The sequence below is a fragment of the Hippoglossus hippoglossus genome, chromosome 12, assembly GCF_009819705.1.
Source record: "Hippoglossus hippoglossus isolate fHipHip1 chromosome 12, fHipHip1.pri, whole genome shotgun sequence".
In the NCBI taxonomy this organism is placed as follows: domain Eukaryota; kingdom Metazoa; phylum Chordata; class Actinopteri; order Pleuronectiformes; family Pleuronectidae; genus Hippoglossus; species Hippoglossus hippoglossus.
In genome coordinates, this window is record NC_047162.1 from 15866949 (window position 1) to 15889754 (window position 22806).

General features: G+C 41.0%; 1 long non-coding RNA gene across 1 annotated transcript; it reads left to right on the forward strand.

Annotated features, from left to right (window-relative positions):
* The first annotated feature begins 620 nt into the window (after positions 1-620).
* LOC117772008 lies at positions 621-21928 on the forward strand. Its single transcript, XR_004615702.1, has 3 exons — positions 621-751; positions 20842-20880; positions 21824-21928. It is a non-coding gene; the product is annotated as an uncharacterized LOC117772008 (long non-coding RNA).
* The last annotated feature ends 878 nt before the right edge of the window (positions 21929-22806 follow it).

The window sequence follows — 22806 nt, forward strand, 5'->3', positions numbered from 1 at the left end:
ATGCTATTTTTTTTTTTTTCTTGCTATCGACAGATTATTATTCCATTAGAAAACACGCTGTTAGGATTTCTGTCTTCTTCAAACACTGATGATTGAATCTTCATAGACTTTCCAACTATTCTACATATACATTCAACTTATTACAGTGTACACTAATAAAGCTGTTTTAATTCAACTGGAAATTGTGTCATGTTTGAGTTGCTCGTCTGCAATAATCTGTATTTCGCAAATCATTCGCAGTTTGGGAAAAGACAACACAGATTCTACTGGAATGGCCATGAGAGATCAGGTGTTCACCAGCTTCTTATTCCTCACTTTATTGTAAAAACTATTTTTGTCCCTGTCAGGATCCTGTAGATCGAAGACTCAGGTGAGCTGTCATCTTAAACTCAGCATATGTTACCATGGTGATTTAACCCTGAAAGAAGTGAGCCAGCTTCACAGGATTGAAAACTAAAGCGTTAAACCTGAAGTTATCTCGATAACCGCAAAACCCTCCTCGCGCTGCACGTGCCCTGTCGGCAGGTAAAGGGGGCGGGGCTTCATTCAGCAGGTGTAGAGAGGAACCAACATGGCTCCACTTTCCGCGGGTACTTTGGACTAAGCTAGCTCGTAGCTCCAAACACAACTAGGACGGTTTGCCTACTGTTGGTGAAGAAGAATTTGTTCAAGCATTTTACATAAAGTTTGTGTGGAGTTAACTCAAAATGTTCAAGGACGATACAGCAAGAAAGGCGACTGCAAAATGGAGGTAAGTCGACAAAAGCCTCTAACCGACATAAACAACAGTGTTAGCAGTGTTAAAAAACTTAGATCTGTCATGAACGCAGCAGAAAATTACACCAAAAACTTGTAAATTAAGAAAACAACTTGATCAATGTGATGAAATGTTTCCAGGGGAACCAAAAAAAGTGATGAACCTGTCTGTAGTTCGATGCTTTGTGAAGTAAGCTCCTGGTCAGTGGTGATGGAACTTCACAAAGCCTGGAACTACAGACAGGTTCATCACTTTGTTGGGGCCCTTGGAAACGTTTCCGGTGTTGCCGGTACTTGCAGCTTGTTTCTGTATTTGCACGTGTTGTTTCTATCTGCATGTGTTTCCTTAATTTGCTTTGAGTCTCTCGGCCACCGAATCATTTGCCGAATCATAATTGCCCACACTTCATTACAGTGTTGTACACAGTTCCATAACCACATGACGTAAAAGTCCCTTTTATTCACAAAGGGTTATAAACAGCTTCCTTATACATGTTTAGTGCAGAGATGCTCTACATGTAAATATTAAAGTGAAGGAACAGGTGCATGATTTAAGTATTTAAGTAAAAGCGTTAGTGCTTTTGTTTTAAATCTAAAAGCAGTTTAATGCAAGTTATACGTCCAGGCGACAACAGGTTAAGCAGTTTATTAAATGGAAGCAGTGGGACTGTGCCTTGTGTTTGTGGTGCTGGGTTTGTTAACAGCCAGCAGAGGGAGGTAGAGGCACATTAATCAGTCTCTGAACGAACAGCCCCTTGTATCTGTAAAGTATAAAATCTGCAGTGTTTGGTGATATTAACCCTCAATTCAAAAATGTGTATTATTCAACCTGCCATCTGTTTGAAACTGTATTATTTGTGTGTATTATTTTTTTTCCTATATCATAATTTTACAGATGTGCTGAAAACACTTTTGAATCTTAAAATTGCTCAATAACTTTTAAGGGATGCAGCTTGTTTCTCCGTGTTTTAGTGTACTCTGACATTTATGGTGCCTTTTTAATACATTGAATTTATTGTGTACATCTTTTTGTTCATCGTGGCATATTTTTGTTGAGTTGTATTTCTACATTTTGAGTCAAAATCTTCCATCCACTCCCTGATAGACATTTGAACCAGGATAACAAATTGTGTTTATATGGTTTTGTTGGTCACACCTTGAACCAGATGGATTGCTTTAAGGAACCCAGATTCAACAAAGATAAATATCAGTATCGTGTTTTTTAAATTGAAAAGCAATTATCAGTCAATTACGTCCCAATTTTTGATTTCTATAATCGTACAGACTAATGTGTACACGTGCACCCACATTGGATCATAAGCCCGACAGAAGGATTGATGAATAACAAATAAATACAACTTATTTGGCCTCGTGAATTATTTAGATTTGTTTACTGTCAGCGAACCCCTCCTGTCTGTGCACAGAGCAGCAGGCTTCTTAGCAAAGTGACGGCCGCACAGTTAAACATCTCGGACATTAAGACACATTAAAAAACTGTTTGCAGTTAAAAGGCTTGGTGCACTTAGTGTGAACAATCTGTGAGAGTGAAGAGACTCTGTTTGTGTTTTGTTTGTTTGTTCTATTTATTGGGAACGAGCATATTAATTGATGTCATAACGCAAATGCACTAAATTTGGGGAAATTGCTCATTTTAATCTGCAGTCCATTAATTGTCTGTCCTGATTTCCTCTTGCATTTCAATTTTTTGGGTATTTATTTACTATTGTACACATCTTTACACTGGCTCCGCTCTTCACATTTGCATCTTTGTTGATGTGCACATTGCCATTTGTGTACAAAGTGTGTTTTTTCCCTGCCGGAGTGAGTACTCTTTCTAAGTGTTTCACTCGTGCTCCATTACCAGAGCATCATTAAGTTGTTGTTGTTGAGGCTTGCCCTGCTTCCTTATGGTTTGGCCTTGGAAATCATCCACTCCCCAGAGCCCTATTACAGTACAGAGCAGTAAGCATTTCCCAAACAAATTAATACCATATCCTGAGTGTATCTAAACTTTCTGGAAGTGTAACATAGACTGGTAATGGTGGCAGTCATTTTTATGCTCTTGTGGTTGCAGAACGGATTTCAGTTTAGGTTTATGTCTCTGAATGGTTTATAGACACAAGCATGTTAATTCCTGTGACCGTGGCGTCTGCTTTATGGGCGGGATATCGATCGGACTTGCTGTAACCATTCCGTCTCGTGCAGTGGCTGCAAATGCAAAATGCTTTCCAATAACTATGGGAGTAATTCAGGTTGGTAAATTATAGTCAACAGCATACATATTGCAACACTGAGCTTACATGAGCCTGTTAGGCTACAGCGCGTTATGGATTTTATATAAATATGAGGTTGTCTGGTGCAAGAGAGTGATGGCAGGATCAAATCTCTTTACTGGTAGGCATCTGCTCCTGAGGAGGAGAATATTTCTGTCAATACCATATCGCAATTAGAGTAGATTATAAAGTGTAATTATGTTGTTTAAATTCTTTGCCTTATTAGTTGTTGTTAGTGTCTGTTATCCGTTGCCGTCCATCCCTCCATCCATCATTATTGTCCTTTCTTTAAGGTGAAAATCAAACCTGTCACAGACAGCGGAGTCATTTTAAAAACATTAATTCCCACTGTCTGATGTCCCATTTTCAATCCCTGTTGTGCAACGTAGGTCCTGACACACGACCAGGGCACTGACCCCGACTGTCATCCATCATTAATATGACTTTTGTTTCTGACGTTGTTTTGGTGCCGTCTGACGTCCTGGGGTAAGGTTCCTCCCAGGGTTCCTTACATTTCACCTAGATGACCCCTGGATTCAAAGCCTCGTTGCTACGCGTCTTTCCTGATTCTTTCCAGGACAGGGTTAAGTGAGTTGAGCCGAGGGGGTGGGAGATGTGTGTGTACTACTTGGCTTAAGTCTTAAGAAAGCACTTTGTGTGTGTGTTTGTTTGGGGGCCATAGGACCTGAAGAGGGGTAATCATGTATAAGTTATGTCAACTAATTAAGACTGGTCTCTAACCTATGGCTGACCCTGAGGAAACAACAATGAACCATCTCAAAGCTTTTGTACCTGTGTACCTGTGGCCTCTTGGCCACGGCAGAGTGTTGGATGTCCTGTGTGTGTGTGTGTGCGTGAGTGTGTGTTCTGGCTGGCCGGTGGTGCACGGCTACCTTGATCCGGTAACTGGAGCACGAGGAGAGAAGAAACGAGAGAGCAAAGAGAAAAGGACAGTGAGAGAGCGCAGGAGAAAAGAGAAGGGGTGAAAGAAAGAAAGTGCCTCTTCTGTGAAAGAAAGTAAGGGAGAGGGCCGAAGCCTGGGCCATGTAATTAGGCCTGAATGAGTTTTCCACTCTGTCAGTGGGTCGTGGCTGTTGCAGCACTGGGGTAAAGATAGACTGGAGGTCAGGGAGTCATTGAGTCAGGGAGATGGGCCGTGCTGCTGTTGGAGTTGTGCAAAGAAAGATGGTGTGAACGAGACATCCATCTTAGCTTTATTTGATGTGGCGCTGCAGAGAAAAGCATCACATAACTCTCTTAGTTAAAGGCTCTGAAACACCCACACACATGATTTCACTTATTGCAGCTGATTAGAGTTCTTATCAGGACTGTGTGGACTTGTACTCAGGATTTCGCTGTTTATTCCAAATGCGTCTTTTTCATGATTAACACTAAAACAAATGAACAACACCTTTATGGTTTTCAAAGCCTACATTAACTCACCAGGAGTAAAAACCCCAATCAAAAAATTAGGTCATGAGTATTTACTGGTGTATTTTATGTCAAAGAATAGAATGAAAATGGGTTAATTTCAGATAAACCTATCAGACCAAAAACCGAAAAAAAACAAATAAACATCGAACTCGAAGTGCAAACATATTTCAGTTTTTTCACGACTAATTGCTGCAGCATTTCTAAAGTCTGTGGCTGAAGCCGGAGAACTTTGGGACCCTTAAGATTCTTCACACATTCTAGTTGTGGTGTTTTATCTAGTTGGTTATTGCTGTTGCTAATGACTTTTGTCTCACAGACGCGTAGTGTCAACAGTGGTGCTATTGAGTTATAGGTAACATTTAATGCAATTTCATTAGGACACAAGTTGGCTCTGGTCAGTTTTATTTTGAAACTGTCAGGTTTTTAAAAAAAATAGCAAATATTCCAATGTGAAACTAGTTTAATAGAGTTTACAGTGCTGACGACTTGATTTGCTTTTGGGTTGGGAGTCAAACCGAAGCCATCACACTGAGAACAGGCCCGTTGGTCCCCTGCTTGCAAACCATGCAAATGAGACTCATCATAAAATGTTAAAGGGCTACACTCAACGGTTTTAGGCCTGGAGGTGTTACTGTTAAAGCCATTAAGTAAACCACAGCTAATCCACTCCAGTTCCAAATGGATGAATCGGAAAACAGTCCAGCTTCTGATTAACTTAGTCATCCTCCGAGCTCTGTCGCTAATGACCAAATTGTTCTGACTGTGTTTTTTTTTAAAACTCATTTAGTTTGAGACGAGTTCACCACAAATCAATTCAGTGCAAACTGTTCTTTTTTGTTGTTTTTATTTTTATTGGTCACCCGAGAGTTCTGCTTTTCACCGAAAACGATTCAACCTGACCAGAGCCGTTAAGACGAACCAGTAGGAAGTGTGTTTGTGGTTAAAGTGACGTCACCGCCACCTGCTCGTGACCTGCAATCGGGTTGGGGTCAAAAGGTCAGCAGGGGTCGTTATACAGGGAGATTGGGCCATTTAAAATTTGTCCGGTTACATGACTGGGAGGCGTCGTTGCATGGAAAGGCTTTGTTTTGCAAAATCAAAATGTTATTTACATTTCATTTTTACCGTGGCGTGATTTGCCTTTTTCCTGTCAGACATTTTGCATGCTCACAACAGCACAGGTATAACTGAAATTAATCATGGCTCCTCTTCCACTTCGTGCCACGGAGCTAGCAAGCACAACACCAGAGCCACCTCAATGGAACTCAGCCGTCTTTAATGTTATTAATTACACCTTTTTGTTTTTTCCTCGCGATTAAATGTCAAAATGTCTGCTGTGAAAAAAGCTCAATAGCAATAATACACTCAACGGTCACTTTACACCGTGCGGTATTGGCACTGTTGGGCTGCAGTCATTAGCTCAAGGTCGTAGATTAGCCAAATGGCACGGTAGCACTCCCTCTTGTATTGATTTAATAATACACAGATTTTTTTTATTATTAAACTCATAAGTCAAATCAACATTGCGGGAGTCGGTGAAGCTGCTGATGCGTCTCAGCCACCGACTAACATCACCTGGACTTTTGTCATGATCCCTGTAAACGAGCATCACGACTGCACCTTTGTTCCACAAACTTTCCAGATGTATCGCTGTCCTCCTTGATCTTTGTTAAGATATTTCGTTCACACGGTGCTGTTCTATCACGTCATGCCTGTACAGCCATCAGGTGCAATTTAGGGTTTCAACATGGGGACTTGAAAGAGCTGGGAATCGAACCATCCGCCCTCTGGTTCGTGCACAATCCGCTCATAAGCCACAGCCGTCTTATCTTCTTAGGTATGCAGTAGTGTAGCGCACACGGACACAAACGTATTGTCCCACCTGTCCTTTCTTATCATCACACACACCTCCACCTCCGTGTTATCGCTCCCCTCCCTCTACGTGTGCTACATGGCGAGGTGTGTGTGGGGTTATGAAAACAGTTAGGCTTAATAATTGATGTTCTGCATTTCAATCAATTTCACCACAGTGTTAGGCTAATTAAGGTTAGCTCCATCCTCCCAGGGGCTGTGTGTGAGTGAGCGAAAGAAAGAGAGTGTATGCGTTAAAGCAAGTGTGTGTGTGTGTGTGTGTGTGTGCGTGTGTGTGCGCGTGTGTGTGTGTGTGTGTGTGTGTGTGTTTTCCTGCTCCTGAGGGCTCCACGCTCCATTTTACATCTCAGAATACATGGGAATTCTCTATTTCAGGAAAAAGAGATGAGAGATAGACGCTCTCTGTCTCTCTCTCTCTCTCTCTAACGCTCTCTTTTCTTCTCTCTCCCTTCTTCTCTCTCTTTCATCCTCACTCTTTACCTCCCCCCTCTCTCTCTCTCTCTCTCTCTCTCTCTCTCTCTCTCTCTCTCTCTCTCTCTCTCTTGCTCCCTCTCTCCCCAGGCAGGATCTTAAATGCAATTAACATAGCCGCTTTACTGCCTGCTAATTATTAACACATACACACATTCACACAACCACTGCACACTCACACTCGCACACTGTGGAAATGATTATTTTATGCTGGACTAATTTAAAGTTCATTGACAATTGTTTTAATTAATTAAATAAGAAAAGTACACACTTTAAAAAAAACGTCGGGCTGCCAGGCGGGCACTGCAGGCGTTTGCATATGAAGGTAATAATTATCCTGTGTGTGTGTGTGTCTGTGTGTGTGTGTGTGTGTGTGTGTGGCGGCTCACCTACAACATCGTCTTTGTGTATGTGTGCATAGTTCACCCAGCCACATAACCTTAAGGTGTGTGTATGTGTGTGTGTTAATGAGTCTTTAAACCCTCTCAGTATTTAACATTAACAGGAATAACTAAAGAGTCCAATTAAGAAGCAGAGACTGCTTTTATGTGCAGCAAATTTGTTTCCATTATTAAATAGTCATGGGTGGGCCGTGCCTCCCTGAGGTGGCTCCTCCTCCTCCTGCTACAGATCACTTTAATTTGTTTCTGTATCACTGATGAATTTGGTAAACGCCAAGTACAAATATTTACATGCACATTGTGTTTAGAGGCATCATTTTCATAGTCTATATTTCTGTTTCCTATATTGATACCTTAGACCTTTTGACCGAGGTACTCTCTGAAAAACATGTCGTCCACCATTGCAATTTCATTTGAGATATTTAGTTATGTCACATTGAGAAAGGAAATCAGAGGTGTTATTGTGAACATTCAAACCACTGCATTCAGTTGAGGTGTCGGGATTCTGCAGCTCCGGTGTTTCACCCACTCTTCTCTGAGTGGACGGGTCAACATGTCTGTGATGCACGAGGCCGGTTGGTCTGCAAACAGATTAATTTTCACCAATACGGATCGTGGAGGTCCCGTCTATACATGCGCTTGACTGATCGTCAGTAAGTCACAGCTGTCAATCATGATGTTTCACCCCATTTAACATTATATAACTAATTAATAATAACAAGAACTACCTAAAAGGATAAAAAACATCTTTGAAAAACATGTACTTTGACTATTTAGTTTAGTTCCATGTCCCAGCTGCTAACATGGTGGGATTCACGACCTATGCTGTAGCCTTTCTGCAACACACCATCAGCGAAGTGGAGACGGAGAAGCCCTGAACAATGAGCCCTACACAGAGGTAAGAAGAGGGGAGACGTAAGATGATTGGATGTGCGCTGTGAAGAATTGATCTGGTGCTGTTGTCGTGTTTTGAAGAGGCCACACAACCCTCGTGTGTTGCCTCAAGTAACCGGACACCAGGTGTGTTTGTTTAATGATGTCAAAGGAAGAGACGGAATGACCGTAATACAACTAAAAGATAAAAGAGAGAATGAATAGTGAAACATAATAATGATATGGAAGTGTGGTGGACTCAGGTGTTAAAGTACACTCCTATTAGATCTGAGTATTGTCAGAGACGAGGACAAAGGGCCTTGATCCTGCTGATCTCATTTCCTGCTGTTTCATTCAATTTGATACATTAACTATGAGAAATTAAAATTAATTGACGATGCAAAAGTTGAGCTTTATTTTGTTTGTGCAACTGTTGCATCTCAAACATGAGGCATCTGTAATTATGGCCTTTGTGACTGGAAAGTGTTTAACTGTCACGGCTTAATGTCACAAGTTTACAGCCATTAGGTGCGTTGGACTTGATGCGGCGCCGTCCAACGTGATGCATGCTGGTCCTAACGCAATGCATGCTGGTTAGTATTTTTGTCCGACTTCATCCAGAGCTGCAAAACGTCCCCAGATCTCGTGACCTTAAAACTTAGCGGGAGAGGGCCGGCTGCAGTCAGACGAACGCACCTATTATCTCAGGACTGCTGAAAGGCATTCTGGGAGATGTATGAAATTCACTGTTACTGTTGGTCCTTAGACCTAAATCCTCTCATTCAGATATTTTCTTAAATAAATGAAGATAAGGTTACAGCTCTGACAAGAGATGTCACATAATGAAACATGCCCTGATAACACGTCACACACACATTTCTGTTTCTATTTCATATAATGATATGACACCTAGTCTTAAGACAAGTGATGAAGGGTCAATAACCTTATAGCCTGTTTACTCTAAAGTTAAAATGCGTTTATTAGTTATTTTGCTTTGTTTATAGACATGAAAGAATGTATTTGGCAGAATGTGACATTCCTTTTCTCCACATTTCCAAATGTTTTTTCAAAAGTTATAGCTTTCATACTCTTTGGCTTTGGCCCTCGTTTTTTCTCCTCCTTTCTCGTTCCCATATTTGTTTCTCTTCCTCTTTGTGTTACTCGCTCCATATGTTTTTATTGTTTCCCTCTCGTCTTCTCTCCATTTTACCTTTTTCCATCAGAGAAATCTGTTTTATTTATCTATTATTTCCTATAAATTCCCCCTCGTCTTTCCTCATTGGGACTGTCGGGGGAACACAGAGGCGCTACAGTGGGACAGCAGGAAGACACAAGGTCCAGGGACAGGGGGTGAGACCCCAGGCCTGAGGGCACACCGCCATATTGTGGGGTTATTGTCTGTCTGTGTGTGTGTGTGTGTGTGTGTGTGTGTGTGCGTGTCACAGTTATTCTCCTCCAGCTTGACCACCTTTTGTGTGTGTGAGAGCCTCAGCGTGTGTGTTCGAATGAATGCATGAATATGTGAAAGTGTCACATATGGGAGTGTATTTGTGCACATGCTTGTGTATGTGTGTGCGTGTGTGTGTGTGTGTCTGTGTGTGTGTGTGAATGGAGGCCCCTGGTCAGGCCATACGTTATTGATGCTCCTGCCTCGGGGTACGTCGGGGGAAATGGATGTGTGCGCGTGTGGGGAGCGTGCCTGTGTATGTTTGTGTGTGTGTGCAGGGGGTCACGTTGTGTCGTCAAACGGCGGCTGGTGAAAGATGGCCAGCGCTGATATGATCAGTCATCTGTTGATCAAGATGTACTGCTGCCGCCTCGTCACAGTTTCTCTTAGAATTCCACTCTTAACTCTCTCTCTCTCTCTCTCTTTGTCTCCCTCCCTCTCCCTTTTTCATTTGCCTTTGAATTTCACCCTTTTCTTCTTTTGTGTCTTCCTCTTGTCGTTTTTCAGAGGCTGTTGTAATTAAGTTCGATATCTTTTTGTGGCTTTAATGAAGAAATCATGTGAAAGTAAGGAATCATGCAAAGTGCAAAATAAATAAGGGACACACGTATATGGTTCGAATTTTCTTTCTTTCCTTCTTTCTTTCTCACTCTCTCTATCTTTAGTTCTTTTTCTTTCCTTTTTTTATCTCTCTCCTTTCTTTACTCTGTCTTTTTTCTTCCTGTCTTTCTTTCTCTATTTCTTTCTGTCTCTCTTTCTTTCTTACTTTCTTACTTTCTTTCATTCTCTCTTTTTCTCTCTCTCCCTTCTTTGCTCTTTCTTTCTTTTTTCCTTCCAGTCTTTCTTTCTTTCTCTCCTTCTCTGCCTCTCCTTGCTCGTTGCTTCCTTACTGTCTATATATATATTTCATTCATATTTTATTTTTTTCATCCCTCCGTCACTCACTATAACAGAGTCTGGATTGTGTCTCGTTTGTCCGACATGACTTTGCGGTTGGACAGTATTGATGTCCACGTGTGTCTTTATAATCTTTAGACGTTTTTTTTCTTCCTCTTACATCGCTCAATACTGTTCTCCTCTGTCATCCCTCTCCTCTCGTGCTGCTGCCTCTTTCACTCTCGTCTTTTTCTGCCTTCATTAAAGTGTCACATTACATACGCACACACACAAACACACACACAGCCAGGAAACAATAACACACAATTACACTTAGATACTCAATAACTCACGCAAGATGTTCAAATGCACGTACACATGGCAAATATGAGACTCAACCACATACTGTACAAGACAGACACACACACAGACACACACACACTGCGGTGAGAAGGTAATGTGCTGCAGAAACAGTGGTTAACTGTAAAACACCAGACTAAAGTGCTCTGCTCTGCGGTGAATGGCTAATGGGCTTCAGAGAGTTTGGTTTTTTAAACTTAAGGTGCTGTTGTATTCTGTGGTTAAAAGATAATGGGGTTTTATTGTGTGGTTAAGAGTTGTTTTGTGTTTGGGTGGGTGTGTGTGCGTTTGCTGGTAAGAGACTAGTGCTAGCAGTAATTTCATCTGAACAGAATCAAAAATGAACATGCTCATACTGATTTTCTATTTCATGAATGTAATGTGATGCATTTGACTGATATTGAATTAAGGTTTGCACGGAAATTCTGGTTTGAAGAAAAGCTAAACTTTTTTTCACTTTCTTTATCAGCGTTTTCAACATTTCTCTTGATTTCTAAGGAGAATAATTCATGAATCTTGATGGGAAAAAAATCAGGCATCTTTAGGGGACTGGTATTTGTGAGTGTTTGCCATTCAGTGCAAATAAAATCCACATCTAGTGACTTTAAATGTAGTTTCATAAGCCGACTGTTGGGCCTTGGCAGAGGTATGCACTCTACTGTTCTCTAGTTTGTAATTTGATTGTGTATTATTTCATCTTTTACATTTCATCTATAAGAGGCAATGTGGTGGTTTACTGGTGAGCACTTTCTCTGGTCCTGTCTTTTAACCCTGCTGCTGCAGAGAGGATGTTTGTGCATCTGTGTTTGTGACAGACTCAGCGTGTTTCCCTCCTTCTCTCTCCGTGCATGCTGGGATATGCCTCAATCTCTCTTTGCAGTTTTATATTTAGAAACACTTGTATATGTGTATATATATATATTTATATTGTGTGCACACATAGTGTTTAATGCACAGTTCTACATATTTACATTTAGCCATTAACCTGTGTGTGTGTGTGTGTGTGTGTGTGTGTGTGTGTGTGTGTGTGTGTGTTAATATACTGGCAGATGTGTGTGTACATATACTGGCAGATCTATGCATATGTCTTTTTAAATCACTCACCGTTGTGTCAGTGTTGTTTTCTGTGGGAAACAGATAATGTCTTTACAATGTGTGGTTAGAGTCACGGCCAGCACAGTTCAGTGTGCCCTGACCCCAGCTGATGCATAATGTAACGCCACTGACCACACTGATGTATTAGAGGACTAAATGACTGTATTAATGGTTCTCAATGCAGGGAGGGAGGGAGGCACTAAGAGGCCTGAAAAGTGCTTTAAGTGAATGTGTGGAGCAGTGATTGGGTGAGTGTGTGTTTTTGTGTGTGTGTGTGTGTGTGTGTGTGTCTGTTTTTGAATTTATATAATCATATTTTATTGTCTTAACAAACACTCAAAGCAGTTTTCACCACAAGTCACATTCACCCATTCGCATAAACATCAATGCATTGCTCCCAACCTATTCACAGTACTTCTGTTTCACACTCATTCACCAATGGTGCAGCTGGGTTTTGGGGTTCAGTATCTTGCCCAAGAGCACTTCCACATACAGACTGGAGCAGATGGGGTTCGAACCACCGACTTTACAATTAGTATATTGGGTCCACTCTACCTTAAGTCTTCTCTAAAGGAAAGTACTACAACAGCAGATCAAGTCTCAGATAATCCACATCTGTCAGAAGCAGAGGACATGGTTGTTATATCACTTAATGATAAGTGGTTGTGGTTACTATAACTCTGATATCTTCATCTCACTATTATTGGTTTATTCCCTGCTGCTTGTATACATGTGTTGCATTATGATTCTTACTTGGTTGCATGTTGCAGTATGTGTGGGCAGGTGGATTGTGTTAGCCTGCACATGGGTGTGTGTGTTTTATCCTGACATGTCTGTCTGCTTCATGTCATTGTAGTCGAACATATTTCCCCCAGACGAGTAACATTATCTTCAACCATATCCCTTGTTTCTCCTCTTCCTTCCTTGTTCCCTTGCTTCCCTTCCCTCTTCTTCCCTTCTCCCATCCCTGATTTGATAACGTTCATCCCTCCTTCATCCCCTTCCCTCATCAGCCCCCCCACCCCTTCCTCCCTTAGTTCTTCTGTGTCTGGCCAGAGTTGTAAACAACTGTCATATCTGGCCTTCTTAAATAGCCTTCAGAGTTGCACCAGTGTGCGCACACACACACGCACAGACACACACACAGACACACACACACAAGTATATCTCATCAATGTTTCAGAGGGAGGGCTGAATATCAGTTAGCTATACCTCATACCTAGTCCTCACTTATTTACATCCGGCTGCCCCCGCGCCACTGAAACCCCAACAGCAACATCAATGATTCATCAGCCAATGTTTTAGCAAAATGCATACCTCCTCTGTCGATACAGAGGAAGAGAGGGAGGGAAGGAGGAGGAGGAGGAGGAGGAGGGAGAGGATGAGAGGAAGGAGTCCGAGGAGACGTGACTTAGGAAGGAGAGAGCGAAAAGAGTAAAGAATAAGAAGGGATGGATAGGATGAGAAAAGATGTGCAGATTACTTGGAGGGGCGATTAAAAAAAAGTGGCTATAGCAGGCAACCTTGTATTCTATACATTATGTTTCATATACAACTAAACTGCAACAAAAATACATTTTGTAGGAAATGTAATCACTGGTTGGACTGTGTTGAAAGCCAACTTTGTTTGAAAGAGAGACGGTGGAGTCACCGGGGGGTGGCTGCAGGGATGAAGAGAATAAACACCAATTGGTGAAGGTCAAATTTAAAGATTCTGGTTTTGGTAAAACGTTAATAAACATGTTGTGTGTGTAGTCACTGTGAAATGATTCTTGACCAGGTTCCATGACTTTCTAAATATGAACATGAGACAGTGTAATAGCGTTGTATTGGATATTTTGAAGATTTTACTTATATGTGTGTGTTCAGACAAATGGACAACTTTACCTCTAACGTTTTCAAGAGGTATCACAGTTGCCACTACATGGCTACCACTGAAAGCCTGGCTGCTGTCCAAACAACCATAAAAATCCTAATTTGACCTATAAAAACCTTGAAATATAATTTTTTTACTTTCTCAAGTCAAGAGCTCCATCCATAGTCTGGCCATCAGAAGTTAAGGGTTAATAAGAAAAGGAGAAAAGTGAGGAAAAACAAATCCAGAAGATGATAAAGGCAAAGAGAGGATGGATCGGATGGAAGGAGATAATCTAGGAAAGGGAGGGAAGAGGAAAGGAGTGGCAGGACATAGGAGGAAGAGGAGAACTTAAGGAAAAATGCCAAAAAGGAGGAGTGACAAGTTTGAGGACATTAAGGAGGAGACATACAGAGAAAGCAATACACCCTCAACCTCCCTCATCTCTTCCCCTGCTTTTCTTTCTTTCCACTGTCCAACATTTGATCCCTCATTTACGAACGACATTTTTTTTTCTTATTCTCTTATTTTTGCGAGAAATCAATGACATTCTGCAGACACACACAGACACAGGAGTCTGATGTGTCTTTTACTCTTTAGATTTCAGTAGAATATGACCCCCACTATCCTCCCGGGGCTTTAAAAGGAGTTCATGGACATTCGCACATTGATTTAAAAAAAATCCACCTGCGTTTTTAGATTGCGGTATGTGTGGTTTTGCGGTGTGCGGTTACATATATCTCGAGACAGGAAAAGGCTAAAGTCGAATGGGCAGGAAGGACTTCACTTTTACACTTTACTGTAGAGAATGTATTAATGTATTAATATCAAAATGAGTTGGAGGATATTTTTATATATATGTAAAGAGATGTATCTGATATAATCCATAAGTGTGGGACATAGTTCAAGGGTTTGAACATAATAACTTGCATTTCATTTTCTGTATCGTGATCTGTTAAAATTTATTAACATTTTTTGGTATTGATTTTAACCATAATCATTCATCCCTACTGTAAATACCCATATAAACAAGATATTAGGTTCTTTATAATCTTAAGCTTTAATAAAAAGAAGCCAAACGAGACAGAAGACAGGCAGAAACAGAGGAAGACAGACAGAAACCGAGGAAGACCGAGGGGACGGAGGGAAACTGAGGAAGATGGAGGGTTAGTTGGCCTTGACTTTGAGGAAGAGTTGTTTCAGGGGAACAAGGACGAGACACCGCTGCTGTATTTCCTCTCTCTCTCCTCCGCTCTTTCTCTGCCTCTCTCTTTCTGTCATTTGGCGCCCAGGGTGAAATTATGATAATAAGAGAAAGGAAAAGCTATTACTGTGGCTGCTCTCTCATTATGTAAATGATATTAAACAGGCCCTGTGTGTGTGTGTCTGTGTGTGTGTGTATAAGTGTGTTTTCTGGTGTGTATGTAAGCCTGGGTAGATCAGCAGTCAGGTGCACATGCATGTTTGTGTACGTCACACTGGTGCCTCTGTGTGTGTGTGTGTGTTTGGCTGTTTGTGCATGTTGGAAATGTTCTCTAAATGTGTGTGTGTGTGTGTGTGTGTGTGTGTGTGTGCATGTGTGTGTGTGTGTGTGTGTGTGTGTGTGTGTGTGTGTGTGTGTGTGTGTGTGTGTGTGTGTGTGTGTGTGTGTGTGTGTGTGTGTGTGTGTCCTGGGGCTACGGGTGCTAATCTCCACACAGTGATTACAAGGTGTCAAACTCCCCCACATTGATTATGACATGTTAATTACACACCGTGTTTCCACCTGCTCTGATGGCACAACACACACATTAAAAGGGGAATTGTCTGTGAGTCTGTGTGTGAACGTACCATGTGTGGATGAGTAGGGGATTCTTGAGCTTGTGTGTGTGTGTCTGTGTGTTTGTGTCAGTGCATGTAATTCCTCAGACAGAGCTGGAGGTAACTTGTGATGACTGAGACGTCTCAGATGTTGTAGTGATGGCAGTGGAGAGTTGGATCTCTCTGGAGGAAAATCACATCTTTGTTCTCTCAGGTCCGACGCTCAGATGCATCACTGTGAACTGCTTTTCTGTTTACTCTGATGTTTAGGTCGTGATACTGATTGTATTTTTAAAATGCCCATTTCTTTCCTGGCCCCCGTTGTTTGGATGTGAAAAGTCGGACGAGGTCCAGAAAGAAATCAGTTCCTACGACAGCACGAAACACAACTTCTTTCACCGTAATGTCAGAAGAACAGAGAATTTGAGTCGAGGTTGAGTGCTCGAAACAAACTCCACATTCAGGCGTCGCAAGAAACTTTTCTCCGTGGCAAACAAAACACAAAGATAGAAATGGATAAAGGAGGATGCTGCAACTGACACCGGTAAAGACAAATCACATGATCATTTATAGTATAAACTGTTTTTTTTATTTTTAATTGATCCGACTCCACCATTTCAACCCATTCACCGATAATTTATTCACCTGTTAAACTGTTACTAAGCGAACAAGAATTGTAAATAGATCAAACTGTGATTTAATACAAACGAATATAATCACGTGTAAACAGCTCTTCAAGACGGTTTATTTTATCTTTGACAGCCGCCATCACATCATTGAGCCGGTAATAAAATGCAGAATTTCAGTGATAATCAATATTCATTGTCGTTCACCTTATTTCACAAACAGCAAACTGCCTCTAAGCAAATCACACGGGCAGATATTCCAGACTCTGATTACAAAGACGTTTGATCGTTACATTTCTGGCAAATATTCCACATGTGAAGCTTTACTTTCTGTCCTCTCTCTCTGTCTCTATATTTCTATTAGTGCTTGATTGCATGTGCACTGTAATATGCTGCTGCTTATATATATATATATAAAATATTGTGTGTGTGTGTGTGTGTGTTTGCTTTGTGGTCGGTGCTGCTCTACTCCATTGCTTGTTTATATGCTTCATACCACAGGTCCTGGGGGGTTTATAAATATTGATTGATCCAAAGGATGGATAGATGCTTGATAGTCTGTCCAGGCCCTGGGAATACACACACACACACACACACACACACACACACACACACACACACACACACACACACACACACACACACACACACACACACACACACCTAAATCCCTCTTTCCAAGTAGCCACAGCCCAGTACGATCTCTCTCTCTCTCTAATGTATTATTTTGATTCAGAAAACAAAAGCGGTATTTTTTAAATGAAAAAGCAAGCGGTGCTCTCATATAGAGGCGTTCTGTATTGCCTGTGCTTTGTTTTATCGTCACTCTCAAGTATCTCAACTTTGCGAGTGCATCATAATGAATCATTTTTACACTTTCAATGTGTAGTTCGTGTTTTATTTCAGGGTTCAGGTTCTGGCTCAAAGGCTTTTGCACAAATCAGACGTGAATCTAAGATGCAGTAGTTCAGATAAAGATGACTCCTTGTAGTTTAAAAAATGAGACGTCAATTAAAAACCATGTTGAATTTGTTGTTGAACTGTTGTCAACCTTATTTATATCTATTCATGGTAGTGAGGCCTAATTAATGCCATTAGATTCAGAGTCACATAAAATATGAATATAATATAGAACTCCTCAAATCACTTGTATTGTAGTATTGTATAAAATATCTCAGATTTTAAATATTATGTGCTGTTGAGAAAATATGGAATCCAGGATATGAATGTGTCAAGTAAATGATAATTAGATATGTACTTAACTGTCAAAAAATATATAAATTAAGATACTGAAAATCCATTTGAATGTACGATTTCAAATTTGAAAATTGAAGGAGACCCTCTTGTTCACAGTAAATCTAAATTTAAAAACATTAGAAATAACTAAATTTAATTTCAGTAAGAAATTTACCCTCAGTTGAAAAGGCTTACCTCTCCTCACAATACACAGTAATTGATTACTTTCATAAACCCAGGATGCAGAACAAGCATCAGTGAGAAAAATGGTTCCACGTTTATTTGTTGTTTCTTTAATGTCAATCACTCAGCAGCAAACATCCAATATCCTTTAATACCATTTTGAAAACTCTTCACTTTCCCATTCTCACATGACAGAGGGGTACAAAGCGGAAAAAAACACGAGACTTCTGTAGATGTAATTTTATATTTTCTATCAGTATCTGGTTTACATGGAGGGCGCTGCTCATGTTCAAAGCCTCGGAGAGAACGGCAGTATGGCCCCTCAGCGCACACAATAGCCCTGAGATGATTGGATTGAGGCTTGGCTAAAAGTGCAGCAAGACCACTTGAAGGGGCCCGAGTATCTGAACCGGAATAATGAGACAGCGAGATCAGACGCTGTATTAACACAATCCCATCTGCGCTGACGGAAGTATCTGGCAGCGCAGATGGGATCCATAAACCATCTTTCTTACATACTTTTTAAAAGGTCCCCTGTGTGAACGAGAGAGAGAGTGAAAGAAAGAAAGAGAGGGAATAATGGGATGGAAAGATAAGAAGACAAGCTGTATTTCCTGGTACCCAACTGGGTTACTCGACACTTGTAAACACTTCACAGTTCACGCACATTCCCCCCCCTCACAGACCAGGGTTTGAAGCTGTCTGTTGGCAAATCATCGTCCAAAATTAGTGGACATAAATCGTTTGCATCCATCACGTTAACAAAGGCCAACAATTTGCTTTTTTTGGGCATCAAATCTTAATGCTGAGCCGTTACTGCAAGAATTTAACAGTGAGAATTCAACGTTTAAAAGATTATCTGAGAGAAAATAATAATACAGGTCAAAGAAAAGTTGACTCAAAGAAGCAAGTTAATGTTAAAGAGTTGATTTATTTAACATATTGTTGTGACGCCTTATTAACCTTTTATTGAGAGGACAGTGTAACTATGAACGGAGGAAGATAAATAAAACAGGGGCAGGTTGGAACTGCAACCGTAGGAATAAGCTGATCCACCTGCATTCGGCCATTTGATGCACATCTATGCACATGCACATACTGTATGTAAGGCAGAAAGAGAAAAACTGTTGTGTGTGTGTGTGTGTGTGTGTGCTCGCGCTCGCACGCCCTAGTCCATCTCTCAGGGTGTGTGTTAGTGTCTAATTCCCAGTGACAGATAACTGGTTGGAGCAGCGCCGTGTCAGCTCCGCTTAGCCGGGACAGGCCTCCTGGAAATTAGACTTAACTCATAACCACACCAATTGTCCTCCTATACGCATACGCACTCACAGACACACAAAGACGCACACGTGGACACATCTGTGAGGACCACGCGACTGGATATTGACACACAAATGAATGTGAGCGTTCAAATGTTCACACACGGCAATGTTGTAAAACAGAAACACATACAGGGCCTCACATGCACTTTCATGAACTTTGCTACACACACACACTCACACAAACTGTACCAGAAAACAACTTATTCAGTACCTGTCACCTCTGCTTAATAAATAAGAATCTGGTTGTGTCTGTGCATGTGTGTGGAAAGGGGAGATTTAATGTGTGTGTGTGTGTGTGTGTGTGTGTGTGAGAGAGGAGAAATGGGGATGGGGGCGAGCAGAGGAACGTCGCTGTCTAGATTAACCATCCAGTCGGTGTGGTCAGGCCCCTTAATGAAAACCAATAGAGATTCACTCTGCTTTAATGAACAACACACACACCTCACAGCCTCAATTTACACCCACAATAAGGCCCTGTCACTCACACAGCGTTTCTGTGTGTGTGTGTCTGAGAGAGGGAGGAACTGAGTGGGCAGTGCTTTCTTTATTTTTTATTTCTCCTTTTTCTTTCCTTTTGTTCTTTCGACTTTCCTTATCTTTGTTTCTGCTTCTATCTTTCCATCTGTTTGTTTATTCTACTCTCTAAGTTTTTCTTCCTACTTTTCTCGGCTCTGTGTGTTTTCATGAGTGTGTGTGTGTGTTGTGTGTGTTTCTGTTTGTGAATCTTGCAGAGTTAATCTTGCAGGTGACACCTCTGATCTGGGTTCTCCAACCAGTAAGCAACTCTGGCAATCAGAAGCCACCGAATTAATTACTGTGTGTGCGCGTGCGTGCTCGTGTGTGTGTGTGTGTGTGTGTGTGTGTGTGTGTGTGTGTGTGTGTGTGTGTGTGTGTGTGTGTGTGTGTGTGTGTGTGTGTGTGTGTGTGTGTGTTAAACTCGTCTGTACCGCTGCACATGTAAACTCTGACACAATTGATTTACTTCCATGTCTTTACCTCCCACTTTCCGTGTACACATGAGATGACTGGTTCACAAATTTGTCTTTTGAAACTGACTCTCATTAAATTTACTTTAGTAACTTTAAATATGTCCCGTGTGCTTTCAGGTGTATTTAATATATAATTGCTATATATTTAACATGGAAATTACAAGACCGACACTTGGCTTAACATGTCGCTCTAATTCTCTTTTGTCCTGCAAAATAAAACCTGTTTAAAAAATAAATAGAAGATAAAAAATGTCCTGTTTTAAAACTAGTGAATGTTGCAAAAGAAATAAATCCAACAACGTCATTAATAAACTTGTCTATGTCTTGCGTGCCACCTTTATGATTCTGACTGAGCTGAATGAGCATTTGAAGTAAAAAAATAATTAGTGAAGCTTGTTGCACTATTTATAATATGATTTGAAACATAAAGCCTCTTTACCAAGAAAACAATTACTCAGGCCTCCACTCAACCCCACAAGTTTAAACTCCGATTTCAACTCTGAACTCCAGCGATAATGCAACAGATCAAACTCTGCGATCACATTAATAATGAAATAACATCCTCTCGTTGTAATGTGTGTCTCCGTCTTTTGCACTTAGACGTGCGTGTGTAAAATTTAAATCATTCTGTGATTGAATGGCTTCACTTTGTTTGGCTTCACCGAGTCAAAACAAGGCTCGTGAGGCAAAAGCCTCTTTGACTGGACGGTCGGGACCTCGGCAGATGTTCCTTATTAGATGATCAGATTGATGCCGAGCAGCAGTTATGTGTTTGTAGTTGTACGCTGCACATCTGCCGGCAGGGATTTAAAACAAGCCATGATGGAAATGATTAAAAAAAACGATGTATAAATGAAATGGATGATAAAAGGAGATGACGTGATTAATGATTATAAAGAAGGTGAACTCTTTTTGCAACAGAAAGCAACTAAATATGTGGTAAATCTGCTTTTTGTGCCATTTGTGTTGCAGGCATGTGGTGGACACCCTGCAGACGGCGTTCAAATTGAGGTGAGCGTTACCTTTGTCTGGTACCTGAGGTGAAATATCAGTGGTGTGTTACCTGAACAGGTATTTGACCTGTCTGATCTGACTGTGTTACGACGAGAGCGGCAACATGATCTCAGCCTGACCGGGGCTCAGCGTTATGACTGACTAATTGAGCAGCCAGACTCGTGAGGGTAGGGAGGCTGCTTCCTCTGTGTGTGTGTTTGTGTGTGTAAGTGTGTGTGTGTGTGTCGTAGGGGTCACAAAGTTAGATGGGCATGTGGCACTTTGTTTTCCTGATATGTAATATGTGTGAGTGTGTTCATATATGAGAGTACATTTGATTGATAGAAATAAACTGGATATCATTTGAAGAGCGAGAGTTAGACTAGAACACTATCTTACCCTGTATCACACACACACACAATACTACACATAGTTCTTCTATCATTGTTACTTCTGCCACAACTATCCATAGTTATTATTACCACTATTCCACCACTACAATTCATTTCTTTGAACCCTACTACTGCTTCAATTTCTGCTGCCACTACTACATTTTATTACAAGCTGGACTGATATTGGTTTTCAGGAGCCAATGCTGATACCGATATTAGTGATTTAAAAAGTCTGATACAATATATTGACCTATATACCAATATAGAAACTGGCAGTATTCTGAATATGTCGTAATCAAACCCTTATGACAAAGAAATGCAATTGAGGCTTGATATTTTACAGTTTAACCATAAACTTTATTATTTATAACTAATAATTTAATAATAATTTAACAGCTTTTCTGCTTTGTTTATTCTGTATATTGAAAGTTTTTATATTTACACATATCGCCACAACTACTGTTAATTCATAGTTGTTATTACCACTTCTCCCACTGGTGCATGTGCTGCTGCTACTAAAACTTAACGCAACTACTCCAATTCATTCCTGACTTTCACTTGCTCCTCAGCTACTCGGCCAGACGGGTGAAATCCACACCGGGAAGCCCATCACCTGAGCCGCTGCAGGTGCCTTCCACTCTGTTGCCTCACCTTCACACAGTGGAACCCGCCTTGATAATTACCTCCGCTTACACAGACACATCGAGGGCTTAGGTGACGATTATCTGCGCAGTGGTGCACGTAGTGTAACATCGCAGGCCGTCAGTGCGCTGTGCATCCAAGCCTTGTATTGTCCCATTTGCTTAAATACACCTCACTAATAAGACCAACAAGCCTTTGCTGTACATCCGAGCTTTATTCCACCGTCAGTCGCCTGCAGAGTTAAAAAAATACAGCAAATTCAAAATGTCAAGGTGTCCCTGTTTAACTAGTCTGGCACATTTATTGTGACATACCCACCAGGAAATGCAACTAATGCCATCAAGGTCTAATTATGAGCCGGCTCTGACTGTGCTCCGGGCGTCATCCATCACACTCTGTGCTGATACTGTCTCCGCTCATATAAACGCTTGTAATCATGCTCTGTCTCAGGTGCCATTTGTCATCCTCTATGGCTCGCTGGGTTTGTACTAATCACTACTATTACAGCCATATCAGTTCACCTAAGCAGCCCCTAATGGACTCGTCCTGGGGAGTATATTACAGAGGCTATTACTGACTTTTACCTTTTAAAATATGTGGATTCTCTCAAAGAAAACAGCGTGGATTAATCTGATTTTCATCCAGGTTTCCCGTATGCTTATTAATTAATAGGTAATACTATAGGTGTCTGTGCTGAGATCTGTACAAATGAAATTCAGTTTAATAATCAAAATAAACTCATATTCCCAGAGGGGGAAAAACAAAGTTGTGACCCCTTTAAATTACTGCCTCAACACCTCATTAATCATATTACATAAAAAAAAAAAAAGATTCCTGTTGACACGTTTGTTCCTTTGTCTCACGACACTGTATCACCTGCAGTTTTATCTTATAAGGAATAGGTGTCATC